The sequence below is a fragment of the Silurus aristotelis genome (assembly GCF_946808225.1).
Source record: "Silurus aristotelis genome assembly, chromosome: 14".
In the NCBI taxonomy this organism is placed as follows: domain Eukaryota; kingdom Metazoa; phylum Chordata; class Actinopteri; order Siluriformes; family Siluridae; genus Silurus; species Silurus aristotelis.
Window position 1 is genome coordinate 22742371 of NC_139587.1, and position 13091 is coordinate 22755461.

At 37.4% G+C, this 13091-nt stretch overlaps 1 protein-coding gene across 2 annotated transcripts in view; it reads right to left on the reverse strand.

Annotated features, from left to right (window-relative positions):
* Positions 1-13091, reverse strand: part of LOC310736902 (carbohydrate sulfotransferase 8) — a 64136-nt gene that overhangs the window by 38960 nt on the left and 12085 nt on the right. Inside the window, exon 1 of one of the 2 annotated variants that reach the window (XM_083560893.1) lies at positions 10625-11065. The exons of the other annotated variant lie outside the window; for it this stretch is intronic. The gene's annotated coding sequence lies outside the window, so the exon portion shown is untranslated. Of the gene's footprint in view, positions 1-10624; positions 11066-13091 lie in introns of those variants that run through there. 2 annotated transcript variants of the gene reach the window in all.

Below are 13091 nucleotides of genomic sequence, written 5' to 3' on the forward strand. Positions count from 1 at the left end.
GACAGTTTTGCTTGACACCACTGGGTCCTGAATCTTACCCGGTACACATGACCCCAAACGCACCCTGTGCTACCTCCGCACTCTTTTATAATACCACAATAATTATAATATCATGAATACCAAGTAGCACATAATGATGACAAATCTTAGTAACAACTATGGCAGCATACCAACACAAGTGCATGTGACATAATAATAACAAAAGCTCTGTGCTTAGAACTTACAAAACCTGAACCATATCGTATTGCATTTTAATCACACCCTGACACTCCAGATTTATATAATGGCAGGTTTATTTACTCTGTGCTTAATATGTGTCAAACATTTTAAAGCATATGGATTTCTAAAGCTAATCGAGAAACCGCTAAACAAAGCACAGCAATGAGAAATCGACAGATTAGCGCTGGTAGTGTTAATTTGTTATATATTATTGATCAACCTTCTAGTACATCATCTACTATTTATCGGTAATAAGAATTTTCTTTAATTATTACTATCACAGTAGTGCTTGTATGGTGGATACGTAACCTCAGACTAACAATAAACGTATAAAATAATTTGTACCAAAATAAATTGGAACAAAAACATAAAAAATACCACAGAGATGTGGTTGTTTTGAGCCTCCTCGGTTAGCAATAGTTGGCTAGCCATTGAAAGACAACCCTCGGCTGCATCACTATACTGAGGTATAACAGGTGATTGTCATAGATGTGTAATTGTGTTCGGAACTGACAGGACTGTCTTTTATTGGGTGTGCATTATTGTTTGAGCTGTCAAAAAAATACATGAATAAAATAAAAAGATGCTGCTATGAAAGTGTACCTGTGGCTGGTCTAAAAAAAAAAAAAAATGCAATCATTTGTCAGTTAATCGTATTAATAAAACAATAATGTGTCAGCATTCTGGCGTTTTTCTGCATGGGAGAATCGTTCTGATGTTTTTCTGCATGAGAGAACCATCAGGTGCATGGGAGCAAAATAAGGTTAGTAAGGGAACATCTGTGTATGACAGTTTAACAGTTTCTAACTTTAGGTAAAAAATAAGTGCTTATTCGTTCCACAATATTCTACTGCAACATATAGCAATATACAGTGTGGCCAACCATTTAAATATAAATTTTATAGTAAATAAACCAACAATTGGGTAATTATTGTGGTATAAATGCAATAAAACACATTTGCAGACTTTCTGTTATTCTAAAATTATCATGTTTGCAAATATCACAACAGGCTGCATCACATATCGCTAATTATTTTCCTATAACATCATGTCTCTAAATATTTTATTCCATCAATGTTGTGGTTTTTCTGGCACTATTTCGTAAAAAAAAAAAAAAAAGTAATGTAATAGATGCAAGCACTCATAGGAACATGCTGAATTAGATATAATCCTTTTTTAAAAATCATTACATCCTATTTCTCTGCACCCATTCACTATGTTCTTTACCAGATGGGCCACATCAGTCCCAGAGGAAACCAGCAAAATTGTTTGCTTGATGCCTGCAGTTTTGCTTTTTTGCAGGCAATCACTGGAGAGGCGACAATGTTGGCTTTTTTAACAACAGCTCTGAGTAAAAAACACCCAGCACACCTGCTCACATCCCTTCATCCCCCATCCCTTTATCTTGACTTGATTGCTTTCCTCTGGACTTGACCACTTCCCTCATTACGCGCAGGCCGGCGGCATCGCTGCTCCCTGACCTGTGAGATAGAGGGATTTTAAAGTGTTGGCAGCAGCAGACAGACATCTGATGGATGTAATCTAGAATCCGGTGATCTCGGGGGAAGTGGAGGGTCTCTGTCTAATGAAGTTGTGGACAGTAGAAATAGATGCGGAGACCAAGGTGATGACCCAGTGCATCTCAGACACAAGGGACTGCAGTACAGAAACAGCTACTCGTCATGCGCTGGGTTTCATCCTTCACTTCCGCCTCAGCTTTGTCCGAACACTTTTAAGAAAAACGTATAATACGTTTTACATTACATGAAGAAAAAGCGTGCTTGTGACATTTTGAGAACTGGAACTGCAGTACTGTCACTTTTCAGTCATACTCCTGGCTCTTTAATCAAATGAATACTCTCGTCACATCTCAAGCCGTTATTCTTATATTCCCCTTAGTTCGGTGGCTCACTGCAAGAGCACTCGATGATCTTTTTTTGGTCTTTCATCCAATTCTCGGATAGATAATACTCCTGGAATGTGATCAGAGCGCTGCCCATATTAATGTTAATGAGAATATAATTCAGTGAGTGTGCTGTGGTCTGTCCCTGCCATAACTAATTATGTTGCTCAGCGAGTGGAAATTTAATAATGGAATTTGAAACCACAGCACAGATTTTAATAGTTTAAATATGTTCAGAATAAATTCAATATACTTGATTTTCTCAGACAAATAGATTTCATTTGCTTTAATTATGAAATAAAATCTGTGTGCTCAGTGGCAATGATTTTACATATGGTTATCAGGAGCTGATAAAGCAGCATAAAGGATTTCTATGACGAGCAGAAATGAGAATGAAGGCCTATTTCTCGTAATTTCTCATTTAAGGTTTAAAAAGAAATCATGAAGTTTGTTTTCGTGACTTATTAAACCAGTCTATTAGGACTAAGCTCCAAATTTAAAAGAACAATTTATTTATTGATTGATTTAAAAAATTCATCATCAAGTAACTTAACATTGCGTATTTAATCATCTGCTTATTCTCTCTTTGCCGCTCATATTTATATTAATCCTGTCTATTCTCAGTGCACCTAATGCAGTTATCCTAGCCTTAATTCACATAACATTACTGCAAGTCAAGGACCATCAGTCAAGGACTTGCCAAATGGAGACATTGCCACTATTGTGATCTTACAATACACTTATAAAGCACAATATATTATTTAGAAAAGAATAAGAAGAGTGTATGTATTTAGTTTTGTGCCTTTCTTACACTCAAAGTCTTTGAGTCTCCTAAATATGCACCAAAAGAGTAAAAATAATAGTAGTTAGGGCAGTGCTGGGAGAAAACTAAAGGGTAGAATTGAGAAGCGTCCCATCCATTCCCCCACCAATTTTATTTTCACAATCACCTGTCAACTACTTGACATCCAGTGCTCCCCATCACTCAACCTATGAGGGTGAAGATTAATCCATGCTTTCTAAACCAACACACCAGATTTATTTTAATGAATTCTTGTTCATGCTGCATTACTCTGATTAAGTAATACCTTCACTACCACCGAGAGAGCTCTCTCGATTCCGGGCCACAGTTATCGTTTTCATTGTTGGGATTTGAATCTTAACAATAGGACGGACGCTTTTCTATTGTGCAGGAAAGGTATTCCAGTTGACTCTTAAAAATTAAGAAAGAGGTACAGTCACAAATGTATTATTTATGGTGACCAGATGCATACAGATAAAATGTAGGACCAGGAGTTACTTTGCATTGGACAATTTAGAATATATTTCCAACATTGAATACCTACTATTTTGATGTGTGCATGAATAAAAAGTGGATAACAAATGTTCACTCTGCTCAATTTATTTTTTATTTTTTTTTATAATTATACAAGGCAACTAACAGAAACATTACTGCATAAAAAGTCACATTTATTTTGTTTCACAATAATAGCCCATAGTCCCACAATGGTGCATAAAATCCCTACATTTCATCCATAAATATGTGGCTTATGCATTCTTCATTAATCCTAAACGTTCTTTTTTCATTACTTGGTGACTGTAATTGTGTTTCTAGTAAATGATCTCTATGTTGTGACATCTCGAGTGCTGATTTTGAAAGCTGACACAACCATTTAATGATTATCCTTTCCTCATTGACTGAAAGATTTGGTCACCGTACAAACTGTCAGCAATGCAACTAAGGTTTTTGTCTTTTACAGTTTAAAAATTAATAAAAGTTTATTCTAGAAATGAGATTACAACACAAAGCAGGACGTCTGGTCACTCCAGTCCTTGGGCATTACATCACTAAAAGATTTGCCCCCACAGTGAGATCAGTCTGGTCCAGGTTGAGCCCAAATACTTTGGCCATATACTTTTGTCAATAAGAGAAAGGAATATAATGTGTAATTAAATGTGTGTTTGTTCTCAATCTTTTGAACTAACAGACAATATTGTGCACAGATAAAAAATGTTGACAACATGAGGTTCAGACCAAAGTCTGTTGTCAGATGTTTCGAATAAAAACATTTATAGAAGGTATGAATGAATAATGAATGAAAATGATGAAAAGTAATACTCACACTCATACCAAACCTGAGAAAGCAATCTGAGTGAGTACGAGTGGAGTATTATTTTGTTTTGTTCATGAAGTGAAATGGGATTACCGCAGATCAGTGATTATTTGTATTCTCTGCTCTAAAAACTGAGCTCAAATTCGGTCTCAAATTCAGCAGGAAGGTAAAAGGTATTTAATCTCAATACATGCACTAGAAAAAATGTTTTTCAAGTGGTTGTCCAGTTAAACACTATTTTAAATGTAACCACAGGTGCAAGTAATCTTCTTCAGCTATAATATCAACAAAGTTTATATAAAAGGCCTATAAAGTCTTTGGGTTATGGATAATGGAATTTTCCTAGATGACATGTTTTTGTTAAAAAAGATGAACTATAATGACCTGATGAGTCTGTACATTCCAGCAGTCATTTATTCATTCCTTCATTCATTAGACTCCTTTATCCTGTTCAGCATCACAGAGTTTTAGTGTTCATGGAAACTATTGGTATAAGGCACATCCAACCTGAATGAGATGCCACTCTAATGTAGGAGACTTTGCACATTCTTTCAAATACTCATTCACATCTATGGAAAAAATGTGAGGGAAGGTTAAGGGAAGGTTGAGAAGCTGAGAAGTGAAGAGAACCAGAAGAAATCTCACATAGACATATTGAGAACATGAAAAACTACACACAGTGGCAGCTCTGCAGGTAGAAATGTCTATTTGATAAGTTGTCACAGGATAATTTTTTGTTATAAATATGTTGTTTTTTTGCTACAGGCTGTCTGCATGAAAATTGCATGAAATCATCTGTTTCTAAAATACTTAATAAATGTGACCGGTCGGTAAATGTGTATAGTTTTAGCATGATCAGCTGGAGAAATAAATTTCAGTAATATTACCACAATCAGAACATTTACCTCATCTTAGAATTTCAAAGACTACATACACATATGTCAATTAAAATCAAAATCCACACACATACACAACAGAATAGAAATATAATTTTAGACACAACAAAAAAAGTCTATTTGCCCCGTTATCAAAGATCCACAACAAATTACTTTGATCCTGATCAGCGCTTCTGTATCTAAATGATCGGATAAAAACTGGCAGTGCTCTCCAACACTACACAACACTAATGCTAATTTAATTTTGTTTCTTATTGATTTCTTCACCTCGAATAAGACATTGCTTGACAGTGAAGAAAGTGTCCCTGTCATGACCCTTAGTTTTCCCTCGCTGTCTCAGCTTTAATATTGATGGTTGTACACCTGAGACCTGTGCTTTGATTTTTTTTAAGCCCATGTGAGTGTGACATTTTACTGTGAGAATCGTGGATTTAGAAATCAACCTAATTTTTCATTAAACAAATTGCACTGAGCAATATCTCAGATTACTTGGTAATGAAGGAAAACAGCTTGTCTACTTTAATGTAAAACCATGTAGTATGTAAATGCAAATAGATTTTCGCATGATTTAAAACGTAAAAAAATTTTTTGAAACAACTACAACTGACTAAAAAAAAAAATTATATGAAGCACCAGTAAAGTGCATTTCTCATTAAATCATCATTTATCTTCAGCAGGTGCTTTATACCTAGTTTATGCGGTGGATTACCACACAGCTCCAAGGTTCCTGATTTGATCTTGAGCTCGGGTTACATGCCATCTGTGCAAAGTTTTGTGTGTTGTCCCTGTGGATTTCCTCCATCCTTCTTCGGTTTCCTCCCACCTAACAACATGTTGGTAAGCGGATCGTGAGCTTTAACTATTGCCCTATTTGTGAATGTACAGTATGTGTGGAAGTGTGTGTGCATGATGCCCATCCATACAAATGTCATACAAATGTTTCTATTCCCTTGAAGAATGCAAGCATATACTCCAGGTTCAACTCTAGATCCATAAGGGTTCTTTAGTTGACCTTTGAGGAGAACCAAAGAACTGTAAGATCCATTTTAGAAAACAAAGAATAATCCAATAAGCCCTTCTAAGAATACTTATTATCCAATGAGCCTTTATTAGAATACTCATTTTTCAATGAGCCCTTATAAAAATACTTATCCAATTAACCCTTATTTTAATACTCATAATCTAATGAGCCTGTATAAGAATACTAATTATCAAGTTAGCCTTTATTATAATACGTATTATCCAATAAGCCAGTATAAGAATACTTATTATATAAACAGCTGTTATAAGAATACTGATTATACAATCAGCCCTTACAAAAATAATTATCATCCAATTAGCCTTTATTAGAATACTTACTATCCAATGAACAATTAAATCCTTAAAGAACAATAAGGATTAGTATGTAAATTGGTATGTAAACATGTCTCCATGTACTCCTGCCGTCAGAACCGCACCATTTTCCCCCACAATATCCAGATGATCTATCATGTTCTAGACTATCATCAACATCACTGGGGAAATCACAGACTATTCAATAAAATAAGCTTGACATAAGGAAATTAATAGACTTGGCCTAGTATTTTTTCTTTAGTTTCAATTTTAGTAGCTACAATTCTTTTTTCCAAGTAATGATAATCCTTTACCAAGAATATGTATAAAAATTATAAAACTAAAAATACAGTATATACAGTATAACATAAAGAAATTAAATAATGAAAATAATGAAATTAAGGACAAGTGTAAAACATTTTGTGTCACATCAACAACTTATTTTATTTTGGGTTCATCCTTCCAAATTTCTGACCGTTGGTTCAGGTTGTGCCTTGTGGCTCAGTTTAGCGGCTCACATCAAGAAAAAAAAGACTTGCAGAGCTAGCCTGTTTCAGGAGAACTGCAATGAAACTAGGTTTGTGTTTGATTGAGCAGAACAAGACCACCTCGCATGGTGTCAGAATGGTTGAAACCCAAGTAAAAAAAATAAATGCAGGGGGCGGGCGGGCGGGCGTGCGTGTGCACACGCACACACACACACACACACACACACACACACACACACACACACACCGGGGTTAGGATCAAACAGTCTAATGAAAGCACCTTGACAGATCCTCTTCTTTCACATGTCACACTACAGAATAAATAAGGCTATGCTCAGCAGGACTCTGAACATTTTGTCTGAGCAAATAGTAAACATTGTCTACATCACATGACTGAAGACTCACACACACACACACATACACACACACACACATACACAAATGAAACCAGGACACCCTGACCGTAACCTCAAATGTGTGTTTGCATGCATTCAGAATTTCATTCCGTCATGGCACCGTCCTCAGAGGCTCCCGTTAGAGTCTCCTGCTTTCTCTGTCTCTCTCACACACTCACTATTAGAAATGGGGCTTGATACCATATGTTGACCTCCCTTACACATGAGGTGTGCTGTCTCCTGAGGGAAATCAATCACACACTAATGCTGGCTGGGGCTTCTTCCAAAGCAGCTGTTCAGCCTGATCTTTAAACAAGAGACCAGAGCGACTCTAACTGTCCCCGTGACCTGCCACCCCCGTGGATTTGCTCAGTACTCCAGCCTGGCATCCTACAGTGCGGAGCGCAGAGTAGCTTACTGAATGTTAAAATTGTGCGTTCTCGTATGGCCTTATTAATCATACAGAGTGAGACCGAATCCTGTTGCTTTTCTCTGCTGGCTGCCTACCACTGTCCTTGACATTCATGCTCACAGGAAGTCTGACAAACACAGTCAGAAATAGTGTGTGGGCTTGTCACTGTTTGTGCCAGGTATTCTAAAGTGTTTTGTCTGTGTGTGTGTGTGTGTGTGTGTGTGTGTGTGTGTGTGTGTGTGTGTGTGTGTGTGTGTGTGTGTGTGTGTGTATGTGTGTGTTTGCTTTTTAAAGCTGTTAGGCCTATAATAAATGAGTATATACCATGAACCAAAGCGAAACCACAAATGATTTAGAGCTAGTCGTTTACACTTATTGTATTATTGTATTTACATTTATTGTATTACATTCATCCAGCATTTTACCCTGAAATAGTTTGTTAACTGTCTGTTAGCCCTTAAATGCTGTTAGCTGGATACATTTGTTTGGTGGACAGCTCATTTCCATTCTATTCAAATTAGTTATAACACAGTAAAGTGAAAGAAACCACACAATTGGCTCAAATGATCCTCTGACAGGAACATGTGGTCAGAAGTGTTTTTTCTTATCACTTTTATTAAAGCGACTAGTTTAGATTTAAAGTTAGTTTCACATGAAGTTATGGAAGAAACCCCCGCTAAAAATGGATTCGTCTTATTCTGATGAGTAAAAATTAAGCCTGGAAAAAAGTAATAAAGCTATTTTAAAGCCGGCTAACAGGTGTGGAGTAATTGTTTTAGTTTATAGGAAACTAAAACCCAAAAGTGAAGCAAGAGGAAAGTGAAAGTATTGGATAAGGCAAGAAGTCAAGAACTCCAAGCAGCTCCAGACAGACAGACAGACAGACAGACAGACAGACAGACAGACAGACAGACAGACAGACAGACAGACAGACAGACAGATAGATAGATAGATTCTTTATTCATCCCAAATGGGAAATTGACAAATTCCAACAGCAGAATAATAAACTCAAGTTAAAATGTAAGAAGTAAAGATAAAACTTCTTGTAGTGTATATTAAATGCCACTACACACCTGGCATAAAGTCTCTCATTTCCTAGTCATGACCAGCAGCTACTTTCATATCCTGTCTATCTAATATTATCCTGATTAATATTTAAGATACGCGTCAGGTGAAATTATATGACGATAGAAGTGGTCAGTTTAAAACAGTACAATGGTGTAAATGCCATTCTCCATGTATGTGCTAACAGCTCAACATTCATGCATGTTTACAGTTTTGGTCTAGCAGTGCACATCAAACAAGTCTATGCATGACTACTGGTCAAAACAGTGTCAGGTTTCTTATTGTTTACAAAACATTAAAGGTATAGAAATTTGCTTGCTTTGGAATGGCAACCTGAGAAAGGCATCGAATCTAAAGTAAACTGTGATAAAGCTCCACCACGGACGCTCTGTATGGTACGAATACTTTTGCACCCATCTACATGAAAAAAAAACCAAGTCAAATACAACACACCGACGCGTCCTGTCGTTCTGCACTTGTTTTAAAGCACAACAGATCTGTACATAGCAAACAGCCATTATCCTAGTGCTTAAACAGTATGAGAACTCCCACAAGTGCTGTTTCCTCCGAATTAAAGGAAGCCATTATGGATGCTGCAGCAGCAGCAGAAGTCAAAATCACTTTCAGCTGTTGTAAGAGCTTTTCGCATAACAACCAAAGAAACTAAACCTCCATGTGTGTGAGGATGAGGGGGGTGTTCAAAAGCTGTTTTACTGTCATTCATAATTCACCGGCTGCACTCTGAATAACAGCCTTTGAGGAATAGTTTGACATCCCAGATGAATAATTAAAAGGTGCCCTTTCTCCCATTAAAAGAGACAGACAGATAGCGTTTCCATCACCCGATTGGCCAGACGCTGTTCTCTGAAGGATGCTGCGGCTTTCCTAAATGCCATGCTGTCAGTAACTTTAAATAACAAGTCGATTACACTTTTCATCAGGCATTTATTCATGCCAAAAAAAAAAAAAACTTTTTTAATGAATCGTTAGTATGTGCCATATCGAAGCAGACAGAAGACAGTTTGCAATCTTAATTGTAATTTGAAGGAACTTTATGGCTTTTTTTTTTTTTCTTTTACTTTTAGCGCACGTGAACATGCACATCCTCTATATGGGGAAAAAAAAAGGAAATGCACGAGTCTAAAGTATGTTTTCTATAAACATCATCAAGGACAAGTGCAAAAAAAGCCAAGTGATCAAGACGCTGTTCATGAGACCAATGAAGTAATTAAGTGTTGCTTTGATTTATTATTATTATTATTATTATTATTATTATTATTATTATTATTATTATTATTATTGTATGTTTTTTCATTGCATCACCAAACCCTGTTCTTTAGCCTGCATCCATTTCCTATTAGCTTGGTGGGAGGACGAGCAGGCTTGTGTATACTATTTATAGCCCAGTGCGAAATAATTCAAAGATATCCGAGAGAAGATCTTGCGAATCTCTGACAGCAGGAGGAACGGCTGAGGAGATCTTTTGTCTGTCTCTGTGACACTGGGAGATGATGTTATGTAATGTGCTTTGCCTGTCTGCGATTCAGTGCATGAGGGATGGCAATGATCTGGGACAGGAGGGAAAAGTCAGTCTTTTCCGTCACTGGTGAAACACTCTTCAGTGATTAGTATCTCGCGCGCGCGCACACACACACGCTGGTGTGAGATTTCCTCACCTAGTCTGACAGTGTGATATTGGTTATTCAATGCTATTTTGCATTGTTGTGTGTGAACAGTTTGAGTTATATAGGTATATTAAAAATACAATAAAATTAAAAAATAAATAAATCCAACACTGACCTTAAGTGTCTTCATGCTCAGGAAGTCCATATTTCCTGTATCTCAGCTCGTGCAGTTCAGTCTTGCTTACAACTCAGGCATGGCTCGAGAGAGAGGAAAGAAAAAGCCGTAACGCGCACAAACGCAAAAAAAAAAAAAAACCTCCCTGTTTAAACCTCTCCCTCAACTTGTGTCGCGTGCGAGCTTGAGCGCGAGGAGCTCCGCGTCACGCCGCGGTCGCGGTACTGGCGAAGTGCAAACGCGCGCGCCGGCGCACGCCCGCTTCTATTCCTGCGCTCCCCCGAGACGCTGCTCGCGCACTGCCAAGCAACAGCTCGAGCTCGAGCTCGAGCCCCAAAGCACCGACAGAACCACAACCTCCGCCAAGTTTAGTGCTGCTCGATGACGGTGCTGCGCCTCGGTTTCAATTACAAATGAGCACGAATTTAACTCCACACAGCCGCCGCCCCCCGCAATCCCCCCCCCCCCCCACACACACACACACGCATGCACGCACACCGGTATTATTTCCTTTTTATTTCCGAATCCGAAACTGAATTAACCCAAGTGTTTAACAATCTGAGTAAATCTGCATACATCAGCGTCAAAAGAGTGCGGGGGATTTCTGCAGTTTTTCATGTGAACAGATCCAACTTTGATTCACAAGCTGTTTGGGATCATCACTTTCTATTAGTGCAGCAAAAAAGGGGGAAAAAATTACTTCCACTTTTTCTAGGGTTACAGCAGGAGTATGCAAAAAAAAAAAAAAAAGGTGGTGAATATGTATCAATGACAACGTTATCTGTAACACACACACACACACACACACACACACACACACACCTCAGTAATATAACGGGTTTTTGTGTAAGTACATAATGTTTAAATCCATCAGTTCCAGATTGTAACTCTACATCATAGTGATAGGGTTCAAAGGGAATGAATACTTGTGTATGATATTGTTAACTGTACACTTTAAAGAAGGGATGAAGAATAAACAAGGTAAGAAAGAAACAAGTGGCAGACTATTAGGGCCAACAAGGCCTATGCTTCTGGTCTAAACTCAGGATCACTGACTTACTTTTGAATTCATTTTTGTCCATAAATATGTATTAAATTATTTAGAATAGTTATTTAGAAAAGATCAAAAGACACTTGAATTGTGTATTGTCCAGGCCACTGGATATAATGGAGGTATAAAGGATAAAGAAAAAATTAAGGATTAAAAGAAAGTTAGAAAAATAATGGGTGGCGTTTAAGTAGAACATTAAGCAATTCCCAGCACAGTATTTACACTTTGAACATTTGAACATTCTCCATGACCCCTTTTTCAGAAAACGCTTTATCTTTTGTGGTGGATCCAGGCGTGTAGCAGGAATACGCCCTGGAAAGATTGTCAATCACAGTGCATCATTTGCACACTCATTCAAGCCTCCTGGGACTTTATCTTCGACAATTTCCCTTGCATGTTTACTGACATGATTTTGTACAGGTAGAGTAAAAAAGGGAAACCCAGAGGAAACTCACACAGATGGGTCTTGGAACCCTGGACCTATAAGGCACCAGCACTGTACACTGCACCACCATGCTAGCCTCATTCTATCCATAAACACATAAACAAATTACCCTGTCAGGTATATAATGCATTTAAAAAGCTAATTTGCGATCAGACCAACCAAGTCATTAATATCTGAAATATTATGGGAAGCAGATTATATATAATTGCATCCTACGTTCATAAAACCTGACTTCAAATCCCAAGTCATCTCAAAGCAGAAACTGAAACAGCAGAAAAAAAGATATGCATTAAAAATAATTTGACTATCAAATGGACTGTCATTCACCAAATGCATCAAACACATTAATGAGAAGCACCCCAGCAGATTTCTGGCTTTGAGACTAAATGATCTGAGATGAAATTATAATGAGGGACTCGGGTGGTGTGCTTCATGCCGGTCCCGAAAAAGTGAACGGTATATTTAAACTCCCTGAAGTGCAGGCAAATTATTTAGTTATTCACCCAAACACATTATTCTAATTCAGTTAGCTACAGGAAAGCTATGTAGTAACAAGCAGGTAATTTCTAGCTATAAGTGGTATAAATAGTCGCTTATGGACTCTGAGACACCGGGGCGGCCTATGAGAAGGCAGGAGATTCAAATAGCACGTTTATTAAAGAAAGCAAATATTCAGAAGCAGCCATGGTTAAGGGATCTAACTCTGAATGCACCAGTGGGTTTTAACATTTGAACTGAAGTAATTGTGATTTTTATTATGAAGAACAGGGTTGTCTATCTTTGGTAGTTTTCCTTGTTATTTTTGTGTTTTATGTGTTCTCGAGTTTCTACACACCTCCCAAAAACACTCGGGAAGGTCAATAATTGATAGTTATAGTTTATTCATATACTTGCATTTATATATCTATAAAGGGAAATACTGCATTTAGTCCTCATGCTATTGACAAATCTCACCGATGATTACAAATGAA